At 41.3% G+C, this 23,410-nt stretch overlaps 1 long non-coding RNA gene across 1 annotated transcript in view; it reads left to right on the top strand.

Moving 5' to 3' along the window:
- Nucleotides 1-18,059, top strand: part of LOC104005055 (uncharacterized) — a 41,032-nt gene extending 22,973 nt beyond the window's left edge. The window contains exon 3 of the long non-coding RNA XR_678199.4: nt 17,661-18,059. This is a non-coding gene — a long non-coding RNA (uncharacterized LOC104005055). The remainder of the gene's footprint in view (nt 1-17,660) is intronic.
- Nucleotides 18,060-23,410: the final 5,351 nt, after the last annotated feature.

Below are 23,410 nucleotides of genomic sequence, written 5' to 3'. Positions count from 1 at the left end.
AGGTGTAGATGATGGTGATGTGGACACTCAGATGTAGATATGGTTGTAAGTGTAGATGTAGGTGTAGAAGATATTGATGTGGACATACAGATGTAGATGTAGTTGTAGGTATAGGTATAGGTATAGGTGATATTGATGTAGATATACAGATGTAGATGTAGGTGTAGGTGTAGATAAAGATGACGTAGATGTATAGATGCAGATGTAGGTGTAGGTGTAGATGATGGTGATGTGGACACTCAGATGTAGATATGGTTGTAGGTGTAGATGTAGGTGTAGATGATGTTGATGTGGACATACAGATGTAGATGTAGTTGTAGGTATAGGTATAGGTATAGGTGATATTGATGTAGATATACAGATGTAGATGTAGGTGTAGGTGGAGATCTAGGTGTAGATGATGGTGATATAGATATACAGATGTAGGTGTAGGTGTAGAGGATATAGATGTAGGCACTCAGATGTAGATATAGGTGTAGGTGTAGATGATGTCGATGTAGACATACAGATGTAGGTGTTGGTGTAGGTGTAGATGATGTTGATGTAGATATACAGACATAGGTGTAGGTGTAGGCATAGAGGATGTAGATATAGACACTCAGATGTAGATGTAGGTGTAGATGTAGATGATGTTGATGTAGACACTCAGATATAGGTATAGGTGTAGGTGTAGGTACGCCATGATCTGTCTTCTACCAGCTTCTCTGGCTTCCTCTTTCTCTTATTCTTCATGGATTATAAATTCTTTTGTCTCTTGTGCACATATTGTGCTGCTTCATGTCCTATTGCCTTTCTTTATGTCATTTCTTCCACCTGGGAAACACTTTTCTTCCTCTCCAGGGCCAGACCCAGTGGTCACACTTTCAGGAAGACTTTCCTTTACTGTTTGGGCAGAGGGGTGGGTGCCCTCTCCAATCCCACGGATTCTGTGTTTTTCTCTGCCTTAACACTTATCACACAAGGAGGTCATTGCCTTCTGATGGGGACTGGGATTGGAAGGAGGCTGAAGAGCATAATAAGGTATTTCTCCAATGGAGGTCCACAATTTTCTAGGCCATTGCTAGTCTACCCCTGAGCATAGCCAGGGATTTTAGTGCCCATGAGTTTGTATTTATAACTGAGTTGGCGCCAAGGAATGCTTCTTTCACTGTCACAAGCTAATAGGAAATGTATTTGGGTGAAGTAACTAATAAATGATGTGCTTTCACCTAGTGGAGGCCGGATGGCACCATGGTGTGCAGTACCAGCGAAGTTTCATAGCTGCTCAAATAGAGGGAAGTGGTGGGAGATGCTGGGGCTCTGGGACACAGAGGAGCCCTCCTCAAAGGGATTTTCCTAACTTTATGAGATTTATGGTTGCAAAACCTCATCCTCTGCCTCATTAACATGCAAGTTTAATTTAAGTTCTATTGGTTTTGTGGTTTCCATAGTACTTAAAGATGTATACCATGTTATGAGATGTGTACCAGGCGTGAGAACTGAAGGAATTTGTGCTTAGTTTTAAGTCTTTAGGTAGTTACCATCACAGCACAATAAGTTACCTGATGAGGATGATGGGGAGCCCCTGCCCCCTCTAATAAAAGGACGCTTAGGAAACGTATGTTGGGTGGTTAATCACGTGACCTCTAGGAGCTAACTGATTAGTTTCAAATTCCTCCTCCTCTACTTACTTTCTGAATGGCCTTAGAAAAACTTCTGAAACTTTTTGAGCCTTAATGTCCTCATTGGAAAATGGGGTAAATATTGCTACTTACTTTATATGGTTGTTACAGAATTTTATTTTATTTTATGTTTTAAGAAATAGGGTATTGCTCTGTCACCCAGGCTGGAGTGCAGTGATGCGATCATAGCTCATTACAGCCTGGAACTCCTGAGCTCGAGTGATCCTCCCACTTCAGCCTTCCAAGTAGCTGGGATGGCAAGCCTGCATCACCATACCTGACTGAATGTTATAGGATTAAGTGAAATAATTCATGTGAAGTGGTTAGTACAGTGAGTCATGCTGATCGCAAATGAAATTCATGTTATTAATGTTATTCAGCAACTTCAGAGCAGATGCTATACCTTATTTAACTCTGTTCCCCTGAACAAAATCAGGTGCTTGGAATATATGAAATATATAAATGTTTATTAACATAAAATCCTCTTCTCCACCATAGTTTCTGGCAAAGGGGTTTCCTACATGGAGGCATAGATTCACTGTGACTCCTAAGTCAGCTCTGACTGAGACAGAACCTATGTTCCCAGCTCTGTCTTTCAATAATTGGATCTTTGAATGATGCAACAGGAGCTCATGACTCCCAGAACCCAAAATAGCTCCCAGAAGTCTCTTTGCTGCCAGTCTGACCTGGGGCCTTTTGTTTAGAAAATGATTCTTTAGTTTTAGAAATTGTATCTCAGTGTCTCTCTACATGCTAGCTTGTTAATCCCATCCTTACCCCAGCCTCTTTGTGTTAACCCGATATTTTTATAGACTTTTGCATTAATCCCCATGCCCCAGTTCCAGCCAGTTTCTTTGCCACATCTGCCAGGCCTGTGGCTCCTACATACAGAGGGCCCTGCAGTCTCAGCTTGCTTCCACCAGCCCTCCTCGAAGGGAATATTCCTAACTTTATCCTAGTCCAGTGGCATGGCTTGCAGATGATGAATGTATGCCCATGAAACACATTGCTTGAATCCCCTCCCCTGTGAGCTTCCTGTTACCTGAATGATGTCTAGACTCATCCCAACTTGAAGATTCTGCCCAGCTCACCCACTAGAAACTTCTAAGGCAGTCATTGGAACCTGACCAGATGTTTAACATAGGGCGTCATTCCAGGGGCATCTCTTGAGCTGGTCTCTAATTTCCCCATTCTCTTTGCCTGCCTGAAGTTTCCTTTAGTATGAAGATGGTTTGCCCTAAAGTCTCAAAACAGTAAAGCTCGTCATAGATAAGAGTAGTGGGGGAAATCACAGAGTAGAGTCCTGGAAATAGCCATGCTCATTCAGGGTGTGATGCAGAGGCAATTTCTCTGGTGACAGGCTCATTGTTAGCATGGGCAATCAATGGAAAGTTAGGCAGAGGCCTGAACAGGTGTCTTAAAAAATAAGAACACATGTGCCCACTAAACCTGTGTGGAGATTTTCAACACTGTTAGTAAAGAGAGAAGTGAAAAATCAGGAACAGGATGATTTAGTATTTTATACTCGTTCAGTAGGCACACATAAAAAATCCGCAAATGTCAATTCTGGAAGGGATGTGGACACATAGGTACTCTCAATTTTTGCTGCTGGATTGAGCTTGGTGCAGTTTCTTTGGGAAACAGGTCGGCATTATTTTCTAAAATGAAATACATACCTTGTAACATTTGCAATTCCACTTGGAACTACTTGAGAGAAACAATTACACATATCCAACAGAAGACATGCAAGAATGTTCATAGCTTCCCTGTTTAGAAGAGAAAACCTAGAAATGATTGAATGCAAATCACCTGGAGAGTAGACTAATCAATTGCTGTGTATTCCCACAATAGAATAATTTTCTACAATCCAAACCAGTATACTCTAGTGATAGATGAAACTGTGGATGAATCCTAGCAAGGTAGCATTAAGTGAAAAATCCCCAAGGATTATACATGGCATGATGCCTGATATATAAAATTTTAAATAATATAAATAATATTGTTTATGTCTGTGTGAATATGGGTGGGGATGCAGAGCAAAATCATATCAATATATATTGTTAATCCCATCATTACCCCAGCCTCTTTGGGTTAACCCCATATTTTTCTATGCTATATTATGGTGATATGGTTTGGCTCTGTGTCCCCACCCAAATTCAAATATGTATATTATAAAATTATAACATATGTATATCAAGTCCTCCTAATAGCTACCCTCCCCTCCAGACTGGTGCCCTCTTCACTCCCACCAGCACCTGGGGCCCACACTGGTTGGCTCCCATGGTGCCCTGTCTGCAATGTGCCCCCCAGCCCCAGGGGCTTGGCAGAGCTGCACCATCCTTGCAGGTGGGTGTTGTTGTGTAAGTTATTTTTGTACATGTTCAGGTGTGGGTTCTAAAGCCTCAGCCCTTCTCCCTCAGCCTCACCATATTAATTGTACAGAATATTTCTTTATTGTTATTATTATTATTATTATACTTTAAGTTTTAGGGTACATGTCCACAACGTGCAGGTTAGTTACATATGTACACATGTGCCATGTTGGTGTGCTGCACCCATTAACTCGTCATTTAGCATTAGGTATATCTCCTAATGCTATCCCTCCCTCCCCCAACCCCACAACAGTCCCCTGTGTGTGATGTTCTCCTTCCTGTGTCCATGTGTTCTCATTGTTCAATTCCCACCTATGGGTGAGAACATGTGGTGTTTGGTTTTTTGTCCTTGCGATAGTTTGCTGAGAATGATGGTTTCCAGCTTCATCCATGTCCCTACAAAGGACATGAACTCATCATTTTTTATGGCTGCATAGTATTCCATGGTGTATATGTGCCATATTTTCTTAATCCAGTCTATCATTGTTGGACACTTGGGTTGGTTTCAAGTCTTCGCTATCGTGAATAGTGCCGCAATAAACATATGTGTGCATGTGTCTTTATAGCAGCATGATTTATAATCCTTTGGATATATACCCAGTAATGGGATGGCTGGGTCAAATGGTATTTCTAGTTCTAGATCCCTGAGGAATCGCCACACTGACTTCCACAATGGTTGGAACTAGTTTACAGTCCCACCAACAGTGTAAAAGTGTTCCTATTTCTCCACATCCTCTCCAGCACCTGTTGTTTCCTGACTTTTTAATGATCGCCATTCTAACTGGTGTGAGATGGTATCTCATTGTGGTTTTGATTTGCATTTCTCTGATGGCCAGTGATGATGAGCATTTTTTCATGTGTTTTTTGGCTGCATGAATATCTTCTTTTGAAAAGTGTCTGTTCATATCCTTTGCCCACTTTTTGATGGGGTTGTTTGTTTTTTTCTTGTAAATTTGTTTGAGTTCATTGTAGATTCTGGATATTAGCCCTATGTCAGATGAGTAGGTTGCAAAAATTTTCTCCCATTCTGTAGGTTGCCTGTTCACTCTGATGGTGGTTTCTTTTGCTGTGCAGAAGCTCTTTAGTTTAATTAGATCCCATTTGTCAATTTTGGCTTTTGTTGCCATTGCTTTTGGTATTTTACACATGAAGTCCTTGCCCATGCCTATGTCCTGAATGGTATTGGCTAGGTTTTCTTCTAGGGTTTTTATGGTTGTAAGTCTAACATTGAAGTCTCTAATCCATCTTGAATTAATTTTTGTATAAGGTGTAAGGAAGGGATCCAGTTTCAGCTTTCTACATATGGCTAGCCAGTTTTCCCAGCACCATTTATTAAATAGGGAATCCTTTCCCCATTACTTGTTTTTGTCAGGTTTGTCAAAGATCAGATGGTTGTAGATATGCGACATTATTTCTGAGGTCTCTGTTCTGTTCCATTGGCCTATATCTCTGTTTTGGTACCAGTACCATGCTGTTTTGGTTACTGTAGCCTTGTAGTATAGTTTGAAGTCAAGTAGTGTGATGCCTTCCGGCTTTGTTCTTTTGGCTTAGGATTGACTTGGAAATGCGGGCTCTTTTTTGGTTCCATATGAACCTTAAAGTAGTTTTTTCTAATTCTGTGAAGAAAGTCATTGGTAGCTTGATGGGAATGGCATTGAATCTGTAAATTACCTTGGGCAGTATGGCCATTTTCACGATATTGATTCTTCCTACCCATGAGCATGGAATGTTCTTCCATTTCTTTGTATCCTCTTTTATTTCATTGAGCAGTGGTTTGTAGTTCTCCTTGAAGAGGTCCTTCACATCCCTTGTAAGTTGGATTCCTAGGTATTTTATTCTCTTTGAAGCAATTGTGAATGGGAGTTCACTCATGATTTGGCTCTCTGTTTGTCTGTTATTAGTGTATAAGAATGCTTGTGATTTTTGTACATTGATTTTGTATCCTGAGACTTTGCTGAAGTTGCTTATCAGCTTAAGGAGATTTTGGGCTGAGACAATGGGGTTTTCTAGATATACAATCATGTCATCTGCAAACAGGGACAATTTGACTTCCTCTTTTCTTAATTGAATACCCTTTATTTCCTTCTCTTGCCTGATTGCCCTGGCCAGAACTTCCAACACTATGTTGAATAGGAGTGGTGAGAGAGGGCATCCCTGTCTTGTGCCGGTTTTCAAAGGGAATGCTTCTAGTTTTTGCCCATTCAGTATGATATTGGCTGTGGGTTTGTCATAGATAGCTCTTATTATTTTGAGATACGCCCCATCAATACCTAATTTATTGAGAGTTTTTAGCATGAAGGTTGTTGAATTTTGTCAAAGGCCTTTTCTGCATCTATTGAGATAGTCATGTGGTTTTTGTCTTTGGTTCTGTTTATATGCTGGATTACATTTATTGATTTGTGTATGTTGAACCAGCCTTGGATCCCAGGGATGAAGCCCACTTGATCATGGTGGATAAGCTTTTTATGTGCTGCTGGATTCGGTTTGCCAGTATTTTATTGAGGATTTTTGCATCAATGTTCATCAAGGATATTGGTCTAAAATTCTCTTTTTTTGTTGTGTCTCTGCCAGGCTTTGGTATCAGGATGATGCTGGCCTCATAAAATGAGTTAGGGAGGATTCCCTCTTTTTCTATTGATTGGAATAGTTTCAGAAGGAATGGTACCAGCTCTTCCTTGTACCTCTGGTAGAATTCGGCTGTGAATCCCTCTGGTTCTGGACTTTTTTTTGGTTGGTAAGCTCTTAATTATTGCCTCAATTTGAGAGCCTGTTATTGGTCTATTCAGAGATTCAACTTCTTCCTGGTTTAGTCTTGGGAGGGTGTATGTGTCGAGGAATTTATCCATTTCTTCTAGATTTTCTAGTTTATTTGGGTAGAGGTGTTTATAGTATTCTCTGATGGTAGTTTGTATTTCTGTGGGATCTGTGGTGATATCCCCTTTGTCATTTTTTATTGGGTCTATTTGATTCATGTCTCTTTTCTTCTTTATTAGTCTTGCTAGCGGTCTATCAATTTTGTTGATCGGTTCAAAAAACCAGGTCCTGGATTCATTGATTTTTTGAAGGGTTTTTGTGTCTCTATTTCCTTCAGTTCTGCTCTGATCTTAGTTATTTCTTGTCTTCTGCTAGCTTTTGAATGTGTTTGCTCTTGCTTTTCTAGTTCTTTTAATTGTGGTGTTAGGGTGTCAGTTTTAGAACTTTCCTGCTTTCTCTTGTGGGCATTTAGTGCTATAAATTTCCCTCTACACACTGCTTTGAATGTGTCCCAGAGATTCTGGTATGTTGTGTCTTTGTTCTCATTGGTTTCAAAGAACATCTTTATTTCTGCCTTCATTTTGTTATGTACCCAGTAGTCATTTAGGAGCAGGTTGTTCAGTTTCCATGTAGTTGAGTGGTTTTGAGTGAGTTTCTTAATCCTGAGTTCTAGTTTGAGTGCACTGTGGTCTGAGAGACAGTTTGTTATCATTTCTGTTCTTTTACATTTGCTGAGGAGTGCTTTACTTCCAACTGTGTGGTCAATTTTGGAATAGGTGTGGTGTGGTGCTGAAAAGAATGTATATTCTGTTGATTTGGGGTGGAGAGTTCGGTAGATGTCTATTAGGTCCGCTTGGTGCAGAGCTGAGTTCAATTCCTGGATAATCTTGTTAACTTTCTGTCTCGTTGATCTGTCTAATGTTGACAGTGGGGTGTTAAAGTCTCCCATTATTATTGTGTGGGAGCTTCAGTCTCTTTGTAGGTCACTAAGGACTTGCTTTATGAATCTGGGTGCTCCTGCATTGGGTGCATATATATTTAGGATAGTTAGCTCTTCTTGTTGAATTGATCCCTTTACCGTTATGTAATGGCCTTCTTTGTCTCTTTTGATCTTTGTTGGTTTAAAGTCTGTTTTATCTGAGACTAGGATTGCAACCCCTGCCTTTTTTTGTTTTCCATTTGCTTGGTAGATCTTCCTCCATCCCTTTATTTTGAGCCTATGTGTGTCTCTGCATGTGAGATGGGTTTCCTGAATACAGCACACTGATGGGTCTTGACTCTTTATCCAATTTGCCAGCCTGTGCCTTTTTATTGGAGCATTTAGCCCATTTACATTTAAGGTTAGTATTGTTATGTGTGAATTTGATTCTGTCATTATGATGTTAGCTGGTTATTTTGCTCATTAGTTGATGCAGTTTCTTCCTAGCCTTGATGGTCTTTACAATTTGGCATGTTTTTGCAGTGGCTGGTATTGGTTGTTCCTTTCCATGTTTAGTGCTTCCTTCAGGAGCTTTTTTAGGGCAGGCCTGGTGGTGACAAAATCTCTCAGCATTTGCTTGTCTGTAAAGGTTTTTATTTCTCCTTCATTATTGAAGCTTAGTTTGGCTAGATATGAAATTATGGGTTGAAATATTCTTTTCTTTAAGAATGTTGAATATTGACCCCCACTCTCTTCTGGCTTTTAGAGTTTCTGCTGAGAGATCAGCTGTTAGTCTGATGGGCTTCCCTTTGTGGGTAACCCGACCTTTCTCTCTGGCTGCCCTTAACATTTTTTCCTTCATTTCAGCTTTGGTGAATCTGACAATTATGTGTCTTGGAGTTGCTCTTCTTGAGGAGTATCTTTGTGACGTTCTCTGTATTTCCTGAATTTGAATGTTGTCCTGCCTTGCTATATTGGTGAAGTTCTCCTGGATAATATCCTGCAGAGTGTTTTCCAAGTTGGTTCCATTCTCCCCCATCACTTTCAGGTACACCAATTAGACGTAGATTTGGTCTTTTCACATAGTCCCATATTTCTTGGAGGCTTTGTTCATTTCTTTTTATTCTTTTTTCTCTAAACTTCTCTTCACACTTCATTTCATTCATTTCGTCTTCCATCGCTGATACCCTTTCTTCCAGTTGATCGCATTGTTTACTGAGGCTTGTGCATTCGTCACGTAGTTCTTGTGCTGTGTTTTTCAGCTCCATCAGGTCCTTTAAGGACTTCTCTGCATTGGTTATTCTAGTTATCCATTCGTCTAATTTTTTTTCAAAGTTTTTAACTTCTTTGCCATTGGTTCGAACTTCCTCCTTTAGCTCAGAGTAGTTTGACCTTCTGAAGCCTTCCTCTCCCAACTCGTCAAAGTCATTCTCCATTCAGCTTTGTTCCGTTGCTGGTGAGAAGCTGCATTCCTTTGAAGGAGGAGAGGTGCTCTGATTTTTAGAGTTTCCGGTTTTTCTGCTCTGTTTTTTCCCCATCTTTGTGGTTTTATCTACCTTTGGTCTTTGATGATGATGATGACGTACAGATGGGTTTTTGATGTGTATGTCCTTTCTGTTTGTTAGTTTTCCTTCTAACAGTCAGGACCCTCAGCTGCAGGTCTGTTGGAGTTTGCTGGAGGTCCACTCCAGACCCTGTTTGCGTGGGTATCAGCAGTGGAGGCTGCAGAACAGTGGATATTGGTGAACCGCAAATGCTGCTGCCTGATCGTTCATCTGGAAGTTTTGTCTTAGAGGGGTACCCAGCCGTGTGAGGTGTCAGTCCGCCCCTACTGGGGGGTGCCTCCCAGTTAGGCTACTCAGGGGTCAGGGAGCCACTTGAGGAGGCACTCTGCCCATTCTCAGATCTCAAGCTGCGTGCTGGGAGAACCACTACTCTCTTCAAAACTGTCAGACAGAGACATTTAAGTCTGCAGAGGTTATTGTTGTCTTTTGTTTGTCTGTGCTCTGCCCCCAGAGGTGGAGTGTACAGAGGCAGGCAGGCCTCCTTGAGCTGTGGTGGGCTCCACCCAGTTCGAGCTTCCTGGCTGCTTTGTTTACCTACTCAAGCCTGAGCAATGGCAGTCGCCCCTCCCCAGCCTCGCTGCCACCTTGCAGTTTGATCTCAGACTGCTGTGCTAGCAATGAGCAAGGCTCTGTGGGCGTAGGACCCTCCAAGCCATGTACAGGATATAATCTCCTGGTGTGCCATTGGTTAAGCCAGTTGGAAAAGTGCAGTATTAGGGTGGGAGTCACCTGATTTTCCAGGTGCCGTCTGTCATACCTTTCTTTGACTAGGAAAGGAAATTCCCTGACCCCTTGCACTTCCCAGGTGAGGCGATGCCTCGCCCTGCTTCGGCTCATGCACGGTGCACTGAACACACCGTCCTGCACCCACTGTCCAGCACTCCCCAGTGAGATGAACCTGGTATCTCAGTTGGAAATGCAGAAATCACCTGTCTTCTGCATGGCTCACGCTGGGAGCTGTATACTGGAGCTATTCCTATTTGGCCATCTTGGCTCCAACCCCCTGTACAGAATATTTCTATTGAATTTGAGACTGTCCTTTCCTTGGCTTTATATACATTAAACAGATGTGAATCTTAAAAATATAGATAGATAGATAGATAGATAGATAGATAGATAGATATGGTTTGACTCTGTGTCCCCACCCAAATCTCATGTCAAGCTGTAATTCCCAGGATTGGAGGAGGGGCCTTGTGGAGGTGATTGAATCATGGGGGTGGACTTCCCCTTGCTATATTTGTGATAGAGTTCTCATGAGACCTGGTTGTTTGAAAGTGTGGGGCACCTCCCTCTTCACTCTTTTGCTCTTGCTCCAGCCATGTAGGATGTGCTGGCTTCCCCTTCCCCTTCAGCCATGACTGTAATTTTACTAAGACCTCCCTTAGCCGTGCTCCCTGTACGGCCTGCAGAACTGTTAGCCAATTAAACCTCTTCTCTTTATAAATTACTCAGTCTCAGGTAGTTCTTTATAGCAATGTGAGAACAGACTAATACATATATGTTTGTTTGTAGGAGTATATGTGTGTTTATACATACATACGTATTTCCACCTTCTTTCCAAAACACTTCCATATTTTGTGAGAGTACATAAAAACAATATCAAAGTATATAAAAGTTAACAAAAAGGGGCAAGATGGACTTGGAATACTAGCCAGGATACTTCAGAGTGACAGAACCAACAGGATATATCTGTATACAGATAGACGAGAGGGGATTTATTAGGGGAATTGTCTCACACAATTATGGAGGCTGAGAAGTCCCAGGACAGGTCAATTGCAAACTGGAGACCCTGAGATGCTGGTAGTGTGGCTCAGTCCAAGTCCAGAGGCCTCAGAACCAGGGAAGCTGATGGGTGTAACTTTCATTCTGAGGCCAAAGGCCTGAGAATCCAGCGTGGCTGCTGGTATAACTCCTGGAGTTCAAAGGCCAGGGGGCCCAGGTTTCTGTTATCCAAGGCAGAGGATGAGCATATTCCAGCTCCAGGAGATAGACTGACACATTGGCCTTTTTAAAATTTTTGTTCTCTCCAGGTTCCTAGTAGATTACATCGTGCCTGCCCACATTAAAGATAGATCTTTACCTAGTCCACTCTGACCCACATGAGAATCTCCTCTGGAAAAACCCTCATAAACACACCCAAGATAATTATTTACCATTTTTTCTAGATATTTCTTAATCCAATCAAGTTGATATCTAAAATTAACCATCACACATGATATTCAGAATGTTGATCACCTTAAGTTAGGAGAGGAAGTGAGATAGGAGGAATCATGGTCTGCTCAGTATGGGCTGCTGTCAGGGTGTCAAGGTCCTGGGTTTTGTTTAGGGTAGTGGGTACACTAGGGCTTAACACACAATTATAATAACTAACTAAACAAAACTAGCTGACTGTGTCAAAACAATGATGAGTGCATGCCATGACCCAAGATTATTATTAATTATTTCCTGGGCACCTGATATGGTTTGGATTTGTGTCCCCGCCTAGAGCTCATGTTGAATTGTAATCCTCAGTGTTGGAGGAGGGCCTGGTGGGAGGTGACTAAGTCATGGGGATGGATTACCCCTTATGTTCCTATGATGTGCGTGAGTTCTCACGAGATCTGGTTGTTTAAAACTGTGCAGCGCCTCCCCCTGCTCTCTCTCTCTCCTGCTCTGCCATGTAAGGATGTGTTGGCTTTTTCTTCACCTTGTGCCATGATTGAAAGTTTCCTGAGGCCTCCTCAGCCATGCTACCTATACAGCCTAAAGAACTGTGAGCCAATTAAACCTCTTTTCTTTATAAATTACCCAGCCTCAGGTAATTCTTTATAGCAATGCAAGAATGGATTAATACAGCACCTGAAATCCATAGGAAAAAATAGTAAATCAAAATAAAAACTAAAGAACAATGAACAAACAAAACTCAAACTCAATTCTTGTTACTGTGAAAATGGAATTGCATAATATATACATAAACGGTGCACCATAGTGCTGGACACCTGGAGTGGGAATCTTTTTTCTGAAGAGCGTAAAATAAACTTGTCTCTTACATGTCCTTGGCCATCTTGAGGGTAACAGGGGTTCTGGTAGGAAGCCACTCATAGCAGTGCCATCAGAGTTCTGGGCAAAGGCATGGGTGTGGGAACAAGACTCCTATCCTGGAATGAAATGGAGCAGATCTGGAATCTGCAGAACAGGACCCAAGACAGGTCTAAGCAATTATCAGGAAGCAAGCTAGGAACAGGGAGCCATGGTGAGGCAGGAATGAACACATGATAGGCACTGGAGCCTCGAGGGATTGAGTCACTTGAGTGAGGGGCACTAAAGCCAGGTAGGGTGTGCCCAGAGCACAAGCATCCAGGTGGGAAGCTGGGGCCTGAGACCTCACCTCCATTCTGCTAGGTACTACTCTGTGTTCTGTGGTGAATTCATTTCCTCTGTCCCCTTCAGTTTCTTTTCCCATAGATAGAAAACATAAAATAAATATAAAATATACAAAACCATGTAATTTGTATATTTCAAAGAAAATAATATAATATAAATGAATATTATAATATGGAAATTTCCTCATTAGGTTGCCATCAGCATTAAAAGAGTTAACACTGGCCAGGTGCAGTGTCTCACACCTGTAATCCCAGCACTTTGGGAGGTGGAGGTGGGAAGATCACTTGATATTGGGAGTTCGAGACCAGCCTGACCGATATGGTGAAACCCTGTCTCTACTAAAAATATAAAAATTAGCCAGCTGGTGGTGGCACACACCTGTAATCCCAGCTACTTAGTAGGCTAAGGCAGGAGAATCGCTTGAACCTGGGAGGTGGAGGTTGCAATGAGCCGAGATCATGCCACTGCACTCCAGCCTGAGCCACAGAGGGAGACCCTGTCTCAAAAAAGAAAAAAAAAAAGAGTTAACACTTATGAAGCCCTTACATAGTGCACATACTATACAGAGGGAGTGCTGAATACATTTAAAATTCTTTTATTATTGGAATTACTATAAACTCTAAGTCGTTCTTTTATGGAATGCCCTTCCAGCAGTTTTGGATCATGTGTTTATTGGCACAGGAGAAAATGTCTAGCCCCAGATTTGACCCACTGTTAACGCTTCCCGGGGTAGCAGACTCCTCTCTGCTTTCCTAGGGTACTGTTGAGGGCAGAAAGTGAAGTGTTATTGAGACTAGTGTTCAGATCTAAGCTCTATCACTCACTTGCTCTGTGATCTCTGACAGCTTACTTCACTACTCTGAGCTTTAGCTTCTATCTTCGTGGCAAAAACAATGCAATATACTTTAAGATTTTCTGTAAAGATATTAGGTAATACAGGCAGTCTTCACTTTGCAAGGTAATGTAAGACCATAAATCTGACTGCAAACAGTGTTAATTTAAACCAATGCAAAAGTTATGATTCTTTCATGACATATGAACATTTTTGTCAAAACATTCAAAACTTTCTTACTGTCACTTATAGATATATGAGAAAATAAAACTTAGTAAAACCAATATTATTTAGTAAACTGCACTTTAAAATATCAGAAACATGGAGAATTATGAGGTTTTATTTATTTGTTAGAAATCTGCCAAGAGCCTTTGAAAAGTGTTTGCTTTCTTTTCATCCCTTATGATACAGAGCAAGCATCTTTTCCATGCCTTGACATATAGCCATTCTCTTTGCTAAGACTGGATCAACTTCCAATGTTTTGTCCTTAGTGCTTTCCATGTTGTGAAACATCTCTGAGAGTCCTTTTAGTGGGAGATATTTTGCCAACCTTCCTTCCTCCAGGAAATGACGTCCTTTTTTGCCATTGATGTCAACTATCCTCTGTCCCTGAGCTCCCCGATTGCACATCTGGAGTCTCTCGAAGGCTGAGTGTTCACGTTCCCTCTGTCAGCTATTTCTTCTACAACCTGATTTACATTTTATTCAATTTCACTTCCAGCATTATCACTTTCCATTTCCTTGCTGCACTTTTATCTTTGTTGGCCAATTCCCTCTTTTGATTACCAATGTTGCATATAGGAAAATAAAAAATAGTACCAAGCTCAATGGTAAAATATCATGCCAGTTTATCATGGGGGACAAGAGACAATATAACTACATGCTCTCCTGTCTGTGCATTGCAGAGTTTGTCTCCAGAACAACGACAACAACAAAAAACCCATGTGTAAATTTTCAGGCCAAACCATAGGCAATTACAAAGGCTTTACCTGGCAGACCTCAGGGGAGCGTTTTCCTCCCTACATCTGCACAGCCAGTGCTTTGCAGACACTGTAGGGAGTTTCAGTCAAGTTCTCACACCCCCTGGGCAGCCATTTTCTTATGCGTTTTTGCACTGCCAGCCCAGATGATTTCATTCCTATGTCTTTTTATCTATGGTCCTCTTCAGGGGCCTCTGCTGAGGTCTTCTTATAGAGGAGATGGGGAGGAGGCGGAAACCCTGAAGGCACTTTTCCCCATTCTAACTCACTACCCAGTATTTCTCCACTCCAAATCCTCCCTCATCTTGCCTCCTAGCCCCTGGGTCAGTAAAATTACAGGAGCCATTTGTTTGGAGATCCTTTAACTGTGAAAATGATGCCCCAAAATGTCTATGCTGACCCTCGACTGGAACACCGTTCCATGGGAGAAAACAGAACAAAGGGGAGTCAGCACTTTTTCTGGTTCAGCCTTTTGCTTATACCATTGCAGTAAGTGATTAAAGCCTTGATTATGAATTCTGTTTTGGCTTGTTGCCTTGTATCAGCTACTCTGGCACCTGGCTACTCAGCTATGTCTCCAGCTAGACTAGCTCCTGACAAGTGTGACCTGAATAACAGGTGTTCAGGGCCAAACCACTGGCAGACTTTGCAAGAAGTGAAGTGATTGGTCACTGATCATGATGCACATCTAGTATTTATGTAGGGATGTGTGAACTGAAGAGCTAACAGTGAAGTCAAAGTCATTTTGTTGGAGGGACAGGTATTATATCAGCCATAGTAAATGGAATCTATGCATGTCAGAATTGAGCAAAATGAGGACTGCTTTTCTGTGTAATTGCTTGATGTTAGTACCAAGCACATAGAAGGAATTCAATGCAATTTGGCTCTTCCCTTACCCCAAATTCCTTAGGCACATCTCTGCCCATTCCATAATGAAGCCTCTGTGTCAGCCTGCATTCCAGATGGCTAATGTTTCAGATGGACAGCCAATGAGCATTGCAGCCTTAACACAAGCATGAGCTCACCCCAGATGGAGTGTAGGGCCCCAGACGGGCCTTCACAGTCAGCTCTGTTCTGTCATATACATCTATTTCCATACTCAGACATCAATTTTAACTAGTTCAGTGTCCATCACTCACCCACACTTATGACTTCTTGACCTGGATCCCCTAAGGTGCAGTGCTATTCTGGTGACCCACAAGGGAACATCCTGGTGAGTTGGTGCCTTGATGAGAAGCTCTGTCTCCTGCACTGACACTGCACACATTCATTCCTGTTCTCCCCATGGAGATTTCAAGTGATGCAATACCTATTGTTTGATTGATTCATCGATTTCACTGAGTCATTGATTGATGTGTTCTTCTGTTCATTTTCAAATACATACTATTAATACTATTAATAGTATTTAATTAATTAATTAATTAATACTTTTAACCATCTAATATGTGTTGGGAACCATGCTTTGTAATTTACTGAAACAGATTTTGAACAGGTTTCTTTATCTTTCCGTTTCTCCAAGTGTACAACAGGACAATACTAGAATCTTCCACCAGGGATGTGAGGGAGGCACAGGCCATGGATGGGATGGGCTGGGAACTGCTCCTGGCTATCAGGAGGCTCTGGAGGTGTCAGCCGTTGTTGCTGATCCTGCGGGGGTCAGCCTCTGCCTGCAGCCCCCTCACATTCCGATATTCCTCGGTAAGCTCCGTTTTTGGATTCCTAGGGCAAATTGTGTTTGATGGTGTCTACAGTGAGCAGAACTGACACACAAATCTCTGAATTTGAAAGATGTTTTAAAATTGCATTTGAAGTCATCGCTGAGCATCAATATTTCACCCTGAAAGGAAACTAAAGCATTTTCTGTCTATGTTCAGAGCAAGCTAGGACATCCTTCTCTTTTACCTGACTTCTGTAACTGTGGTCCTCAGCAAGGATCAATCTCTGAGGCGAGAAAGCACAAATCATTTGCTCCAATTAAGGCAAACAGAGTGCGGGCTGCCAAGCAGGGCTCCAGAGCCTTGAAAGGGATCCTTTCAGGAGCTGCTAATCACAGCCTGCCCAGCTGCTGGCAGCTCCTCTGCAGGCGGCCCAGATCGATGCCACTCTCCAGCACTGCTAAGGAGAGAGAGCCTGGACAGCGCCTCCAGTCACCACTGCCACAGCCATCACTGCAGCAGCCAAAATGAGTTCACATTAGTCCACGGCAGTTTATTGAAGGCACAGCTCATGGACTGCATGGGAAAATGCCCACTGTCCCTAATGGGAATGTAGCTGCTGTGCAGAGGGAAGAATGTGTCCTGGGGCCACTTATTTGGTAAAGGATGGATTCCTCCCTCTCTGCCTTCATATTGTCTTCACAGACTCAGCTTTTTTCAATAGGCAAGAAAAACAGTCTGTCCAGAAAACCTTGGTGTAGAGAAATGTGTGAATGACAGGTGATATATCACAGGCTTTTCAGAATGTCAGAACAAAAGGAGATATTATTTTTGGTCTTTTATTTGTATAAATTTATGGGGTACAAGGTGCAATTTTGTTACATACGTAGATTGATTGGTAGTGAAGTTAGGGCTTTTAGAGTATCCATCACCCAAACGATGTGCATTGTGCCCATTAAGTAATTTCTCATCAACCACCCTCCTCCCATCACCTCACCCTTCCAAGTCTCCATTCTCCATTGTCTATTTCTTTTATTATTATTATTGTTATACTTTAAGTTCTAGGGTACATGTGCACAACATGCAGGTTTGTTACATAGGTATACATGTGCCATGTTGGTTTGCTGCACCCATTAACTCATCATTTACATTAGGTATTTCTCCTAATGCTTTCCCTCCCCCTGTCCCTTACCCCACAACAGGCCCTGGGGTGTGATGTTCCCTGCACCGTGTCCAAGTGATCTCATTGTTCAATTCCCACCTATGAGTGAGAACACGCAGTGTTTGGTTTTCTATCCTTGCAGTAGTTTGCTCAGAATGATGGTTTCCAGCTGGATCCATGTCCCTGCAAAGGACATAAACTCATCCTTTTTTATGGGTACATAGTATTCCATGGTGTATATGTGCCACATTTTCTTAATCCAGTCTATCATTGATGGACATTTGGGTTGGTTCCAAGTCTTTGCTATTGTGAATAGTTCTGCAATAAACATACGTGTGCATGTGTCTTTATAGTAGCATGATTTATAATCCTTTGGCTGTCTATTTCTTAATTTTAGAGATGAGCAAATTGTGGCCAGAGAGAAGCGTCTTAAGGACTCCCTTCCCCCAAGAGCCCAGAATAGAATAAGAATGTTTATCACGGAGCAGGCTCTGCCAAAGATGTTCTATGGGAGGTGAGTTATGCTGGAAGCAGAAGCAAAGGTTTGTACTTAAAACAACAGGCAGAAAATCTTGCGTTGCACACACTAACAGAAGTTTCTTTCTTTAGGCAAATGCATATTTTGAATCTCTGAGAAAGGATTAAGTATGTATTATTTCATAAACTTAACTTTCCAAGGAATATTTTTTCCGAGAAACTCCCATTGGGAAAAACCTGATTCAGTGAAGTCACCAGGCTCAGACATTGGCTCGCACCCTGGTAAACCTTTTGCTGGTTGACCATTGTTTTACTTTTAAGGGTAAATGACTTAAGTATCTAATTTTTTTTTTTTTTTTTGCAAAATGAATATAAAATAACCAATTTTGAGTTGTTTTGATGAAGAACTAATTTTTAAAATGTGTAGAAAAGGAACAAAGGCAATGCAATGTATAATGGAATGATTTCACCAAATGATGTCAGAAGAACTGGACATCCACATGCAAAAAAAAATATATATATATGTAGACACATACCTTATACCTTTCACAAAAATTAACTCAAAATGGGTCATTAGACCTAAATGTAACACACAAAACTATAAAACTCCTCGAAGAGAACGTAGGAGAAAATCCAAATGATCTTGGGTATGGTGATAAGTTTTTTTTCATGAATCACCAAATGTGTTATTCATGAAAGAAAAAATTGATAACTGGCATTTCTTAACACTAAAACTTCTGCTCTATGACAGACCCTGTCAAGATAGTAAAAAGGCCACAGGCTTTGAGAAAATATTTGTAAACCATATATCTGATAAAGAACTTATATCCAAAATATTTTTAAAAGCCTCTTAAAACTCAACAATAAGAAAATAACCCATTTAAAAAAGAGACAAAAGGTCTGAACAGACACCTCAACAAAGAAGATGTACAAATGGGAAATAAGCATTTGAAAAAATAATTACCACCATATACCATTAAGTAATTGCAAATTTAACAACAATGAGATGTCACTATACACCCAGTAAATGGCTAAAATGTAAACACAACAGCAAATGCTGGTGAGGCTGTGGAGCAACAGAACCTTTCATTCATTCCAGGTACAAAGGCAAAATGGTATTGTCACTTTGGAGGATGGTTAGGCAGTTTCTTACAAAACTAAATACACTCTTATGATCTGATCCAGAAATCATGCTGTTTGGTATTAACCCAAAGGAGCTGAAAACTTACATCCACACTAAAATCTTGACAGAAGTGTCTAAACCAGCTTTCTTCATAATTGTCAAAACTTGGAAGCCATCAAAATGCCCTTCGGTAGGTGAATGGATAAACTGTGGTGCATCCATACAAGGAAATTTTATTTAGTGCTAAAATGAAATGAGCAATCAGGCAGTGGAAAAACATGGAAGAATCTTAAACGTGTATCACTAACAATAAGAATTCAAATTTAAAAGCCTGTGTACTTAAGATCAGTGCTTGCTAGGGATTCAGAAGAAGGAATGAATAGATGGAACATAGGGAATTTTTAGGGCATTTAAACTTTTCTGTTTGATTCTGTAATGGTTGATACATGTCATTACGCATTTATCAAAACCCATAGAATCTACAAGACAAATAGTGAGCCCTGGTGTACACTATGGACTTTAGTTTATAAGAATGTATCAATATTAGTCCACCAGTAGCAAATGTGCTAAAGTAATGCAATGTTAATAATAGGAAAAACTGTGGGGTGGGAGAAGAGGGAGAAGGTATATGGGAACTCTATACTTTCTACTCAATTTTTCTGCAAATCTGCTCCAAAAAATAAAGTTTATTAATTAAAACACAAAAAGGAAACAAAAAAGATGTGTGTAAAGCATGTAATGCATTGGCAGGTATCCAGTAATGTGTTGCTCCTTGAAATGAATGAAGTAACTTCTCCCATGTCACAGATCCTGCAAGGAGTTCCCTCTGATTTTATTTCACCATATGGGTGGCCAGAGTGCAGCTCTGCCTCAAGGATTCCAGGAAAAATAACAAACTAAAAGGAGTGTTAAGAGGGTGTAATCCCCTTGGAGGAAGTTCTGAAACATGGAAGAAATCAGACCTTTAGGTACGACACACTTGCCTGCTAAGTCATTTTGTGCATAGTTATTGGTTTGTCATTTCTGACTTCTTCTGAGCACATATTATGTCTACACTAGGAACTTCACTGCTAAGCCTTCCAGCATGAAAAATTTCTTTGATCTTTGGTTCATTGTAGGGCTGTGTCATTTTGACTCATATCACTGGTTTCTGACTAGTAAAAATGGTGCTGATAAAAGTGACAAATTCTGCTTTCACTTGAAATGAACTGTTTTGTCACCCAGCAGAGGACAAGTTATGGAACTTATTAAAGACCATGGGGGAGGCCCCAATTTCAATATGACACATTCAATCCATAGTTCAACTGTTCCTCTCTCGAAACAGCCCAGAGACAAGACCAAGCAAATGTAAAAAATGATATCTAAATATCCTCAAAAGTGCTAAAGAACAGAAAAGAGTGCCATCAATAGGCTATACATTTTGAGAATTTCTGTAACTTTCGATTGTGTTGAGGAGCTCCCTGGGATCCAGTTGTCAAATGAGGTTCACACAAATCAGTTTCCCAGTGTTGGTCTCTGGGACTAATGTCAGGCATGCAGACAACCAGGAGGCTCAAACAAAGGCAAGAGCAGTTTGGGGCATCAAAGGAGGCTCTTCACATCCTCCCTTCCTCCTTTGGACATGCACCTCTGGACTACAATAGTAGATGAGGCCTCTAGGTGAGGTTTTCAGGATACTTCCCACAGCAGGAGGAGGATGTGAGTCATGGAACATCTCCAGATCATCTTACAGACAACTGTGTACCTATGAGACATTGTCTAGGAGCCAGGTCTCAGGTAATCTGTGTGTATTTACTCTAGGTTATCCCTTAGCTGTATACTGGGAACATCCTGCTATGGGCATGCTGTAGATAAGTACTCTTTCCCCTTGCAAATGTTTACCCAGATTACAGTTGCCAAAGAGATTGAACTGGATGGTATGCTGTCTTCTATTCTTTCCCAAGGGCATCCCTCCCCCAGAGGGAAGAGTAGATCACAGGCCAGCTGACTCCCTCGTGGTGCCTTGGGACAGAAAAATACTGATCAGGGTTGATCTTCCAGAATAAGCCAACAGTGTCCTACTAACCCACTGAGGAAATGTGGGACAAAGACCAGCTTTTTAAATAGTGGACAGAAACACCTTCAAAATCATAGCAACAAGAATGTGCCTCAGCACGGTTACTCAAAAAGCAGAGATGGATATTGCTCTAGGCTTGCTTGTGTTCTCCTAAAATTCATATGTTGAATTGAATTTCATCACCCAAAGTGACGGCACTTGCAGATGGGCCTTTGGGAGCTAATTATGTTGAGATGAGGTTGTGAGGGTAGTGCCCTCATGATGAGGCTACAACCCTTATACAAAGAGTCACCAGAGAGCTTGCTTTCTCCCAGTCTCCACCATGTGTGGACACAGGGAGAAGGCAGCCATCTGCAAACCAGAAAAAGCCCTTATTGGGGAACCAAATCAGCCTGTACCTTGATCTTTGACTTCCCTGCCTCCAGAACTGTGAGAAATGAAGTTCTATTGCTTAAACCAGCCAGCTTGTGGTTGTTTGTGATGGTAGCTGAAGCTGACTAGCACAAATATGAATTTTCAACCTGCAAGCAGCTCTCATACCCATATTTCACTTTTCTTGCTACATAATGTGCGGATTTGTGGGGTGGCAGAAACATGAGCAGCACAGCCATATAGGGAAGGAAGAATACCTTGTGCAACCTCAGGCCACTATTATTAGATTCAGCTCAGAGGTTACATAGTCTAAATAGTCCCATCTCCAAAGCAATGCCTGCTCTACTTCCCAACAATGACAACCTCTCTGATAGCTCCACAAATCACCAGCAGGGGCTGGACACATGAGAGCTTGTAGGACAGTGACCAGGGTGCAACACTAGGGTCTCTGAAAGCCCTGCATGTGGAGATGGGACTCTGGCCTAGTGGGTTGTTGAGAGGATGAGCACCCTGTGGGGACTGTGATGCCAGACTATGTAGAAGAGGAACCTGTGGTGGCCAGCAGCGAGAGGGGTTCTGATCAAACCAGACCTCTATATGCATTTACACAAGAAAAGAATCCCTCATCACTTTAGGAGAATCAACAACTTAGAAGAAGCAAGCTAGACTGATCAAATGGAAAGAAACTATCCAAAAATAGTAAAAAACAGTTATTACTCTCAGTGAGATTTACAGAGTGTGGCACCCAGATAACAAGAACAAGCAGCTATGAAGAATGAAAATAACTAGAATGTTGAAAGCAAGAAAGAATTCTTGTTATTCCAACTTGTGATTAGTAAAATTAGGAAAACCATGGAGTTTAATGAACTTTGCAGAAAAATGAAATAATGATTTAAGACAGTTTTTGGTAAACCTCAGCCTGTGAATGAAACTCAGGGGTACTTTTTGTATATCCCTTAAGTGTATGTGGATAAATGTAATATATTGGGCATGGTGTCCATTTGAAAGGAGCTCCAAAGTGAGAGAACAGAGGACACAGAGAGGAAGCAATAAAGCAAAAAATAAAAAAATAAAAAAATGCCTACTAAAGAAATGTAGATGAGTTCATGTCAGAAGGGCTCATTTAAGGACCATTGGAATATATTGAAGGGAATCACATACATAGATATGTCATACATCAGGAGAATTCCAGAATTTTAAAATTAAAAGAAAATCCCACAAGTTTCTAATTCAAAAGAAAAAAATGTCACCAAGTAACATGAAAAAAGTCAGTATCTCTAGCCTTATCATCCTTAGCACCAAATGCCTTAGGGCAACAGATCAATACTCAAATTTCTAAAGAAAGCTGGATTTTAATCCTAAAATTTCATATCCATCCAAGTTATTATTCACTAGTGACATCAGAAGAAAATATTTTAGGATTAGCAAGAACTCAAAAACTATTAGCTGCCATTTACAATTTCTGAAATTAATTACTCAAGCAAGTACTCCAAAGAACTGATGGAAGAATTATGATAACATGTTCAAGAAAAGTGGAAAGTGATGTATACAAAACACGCTGGTGGTCAATGAAGAAGTTGATAAGAGTAAATGATTCGGGGCGTAACTGCTTAAAGGTGGCAGAGTGAAGACAGTGAGGAAAGCCCTTGGTGGCCATGTTTTCCTGCCCAGCAGGCTTGCTGCCATGTGTCTTCTCTGGGTTGCCTCATGGGGATGGGGGAAATTAGAGTGTTTCCAGGAGGTTCGCCCGGGATTCTGACTGCTTTCTGTCTTTCTCGAGGAAATGGCCCATGTCTCACCTTCCATCCCGCTGTCGGCCGGTGCCATAAGAACAAAGAAAGCTGCTTTGCTAGTGTTTGGCTGCTTCTTGGAGTTTCCCGCTCATCTTTTTGTGGGATGAAGATGCCTACTGAGTGACAAAGACACTCTGCTGATAGCGCATTATTAATAATTCCAACCATGACTCCTCTCAATTGATCTCCTGTCCGCAACTTCCTTAATTATAACTTTTACTAGGTAAGGTTCTCAGAGAAAGCAAAAGGGAACAGTTTTCACTTGCACTGGTCAATGTCATGTTGGCAGAAGTGATTTATTATGAAAATTTCCAATGGAAATGTCC

Source organism: Pan troglodytes, chromosome 6 (genome assembly GCF_028858775.2).
Source record: "Pan troglodytes isolate AG18354 chromosome 6, NHGRI_mPanTro3-v2.0_pri, whole genome shotgun sequence".
NCBI classification, from domain to species: domain Eukaryota; kingdom Metazoa; phylum Chordata; class Mammalia; order Primates; family Hominidae; genus Pan; species Pan troglodytes.
Note: the sequence above shows the minus strand (reverse complement) of the source record. Positions and strands in the feature narration are given on the sequence as shown.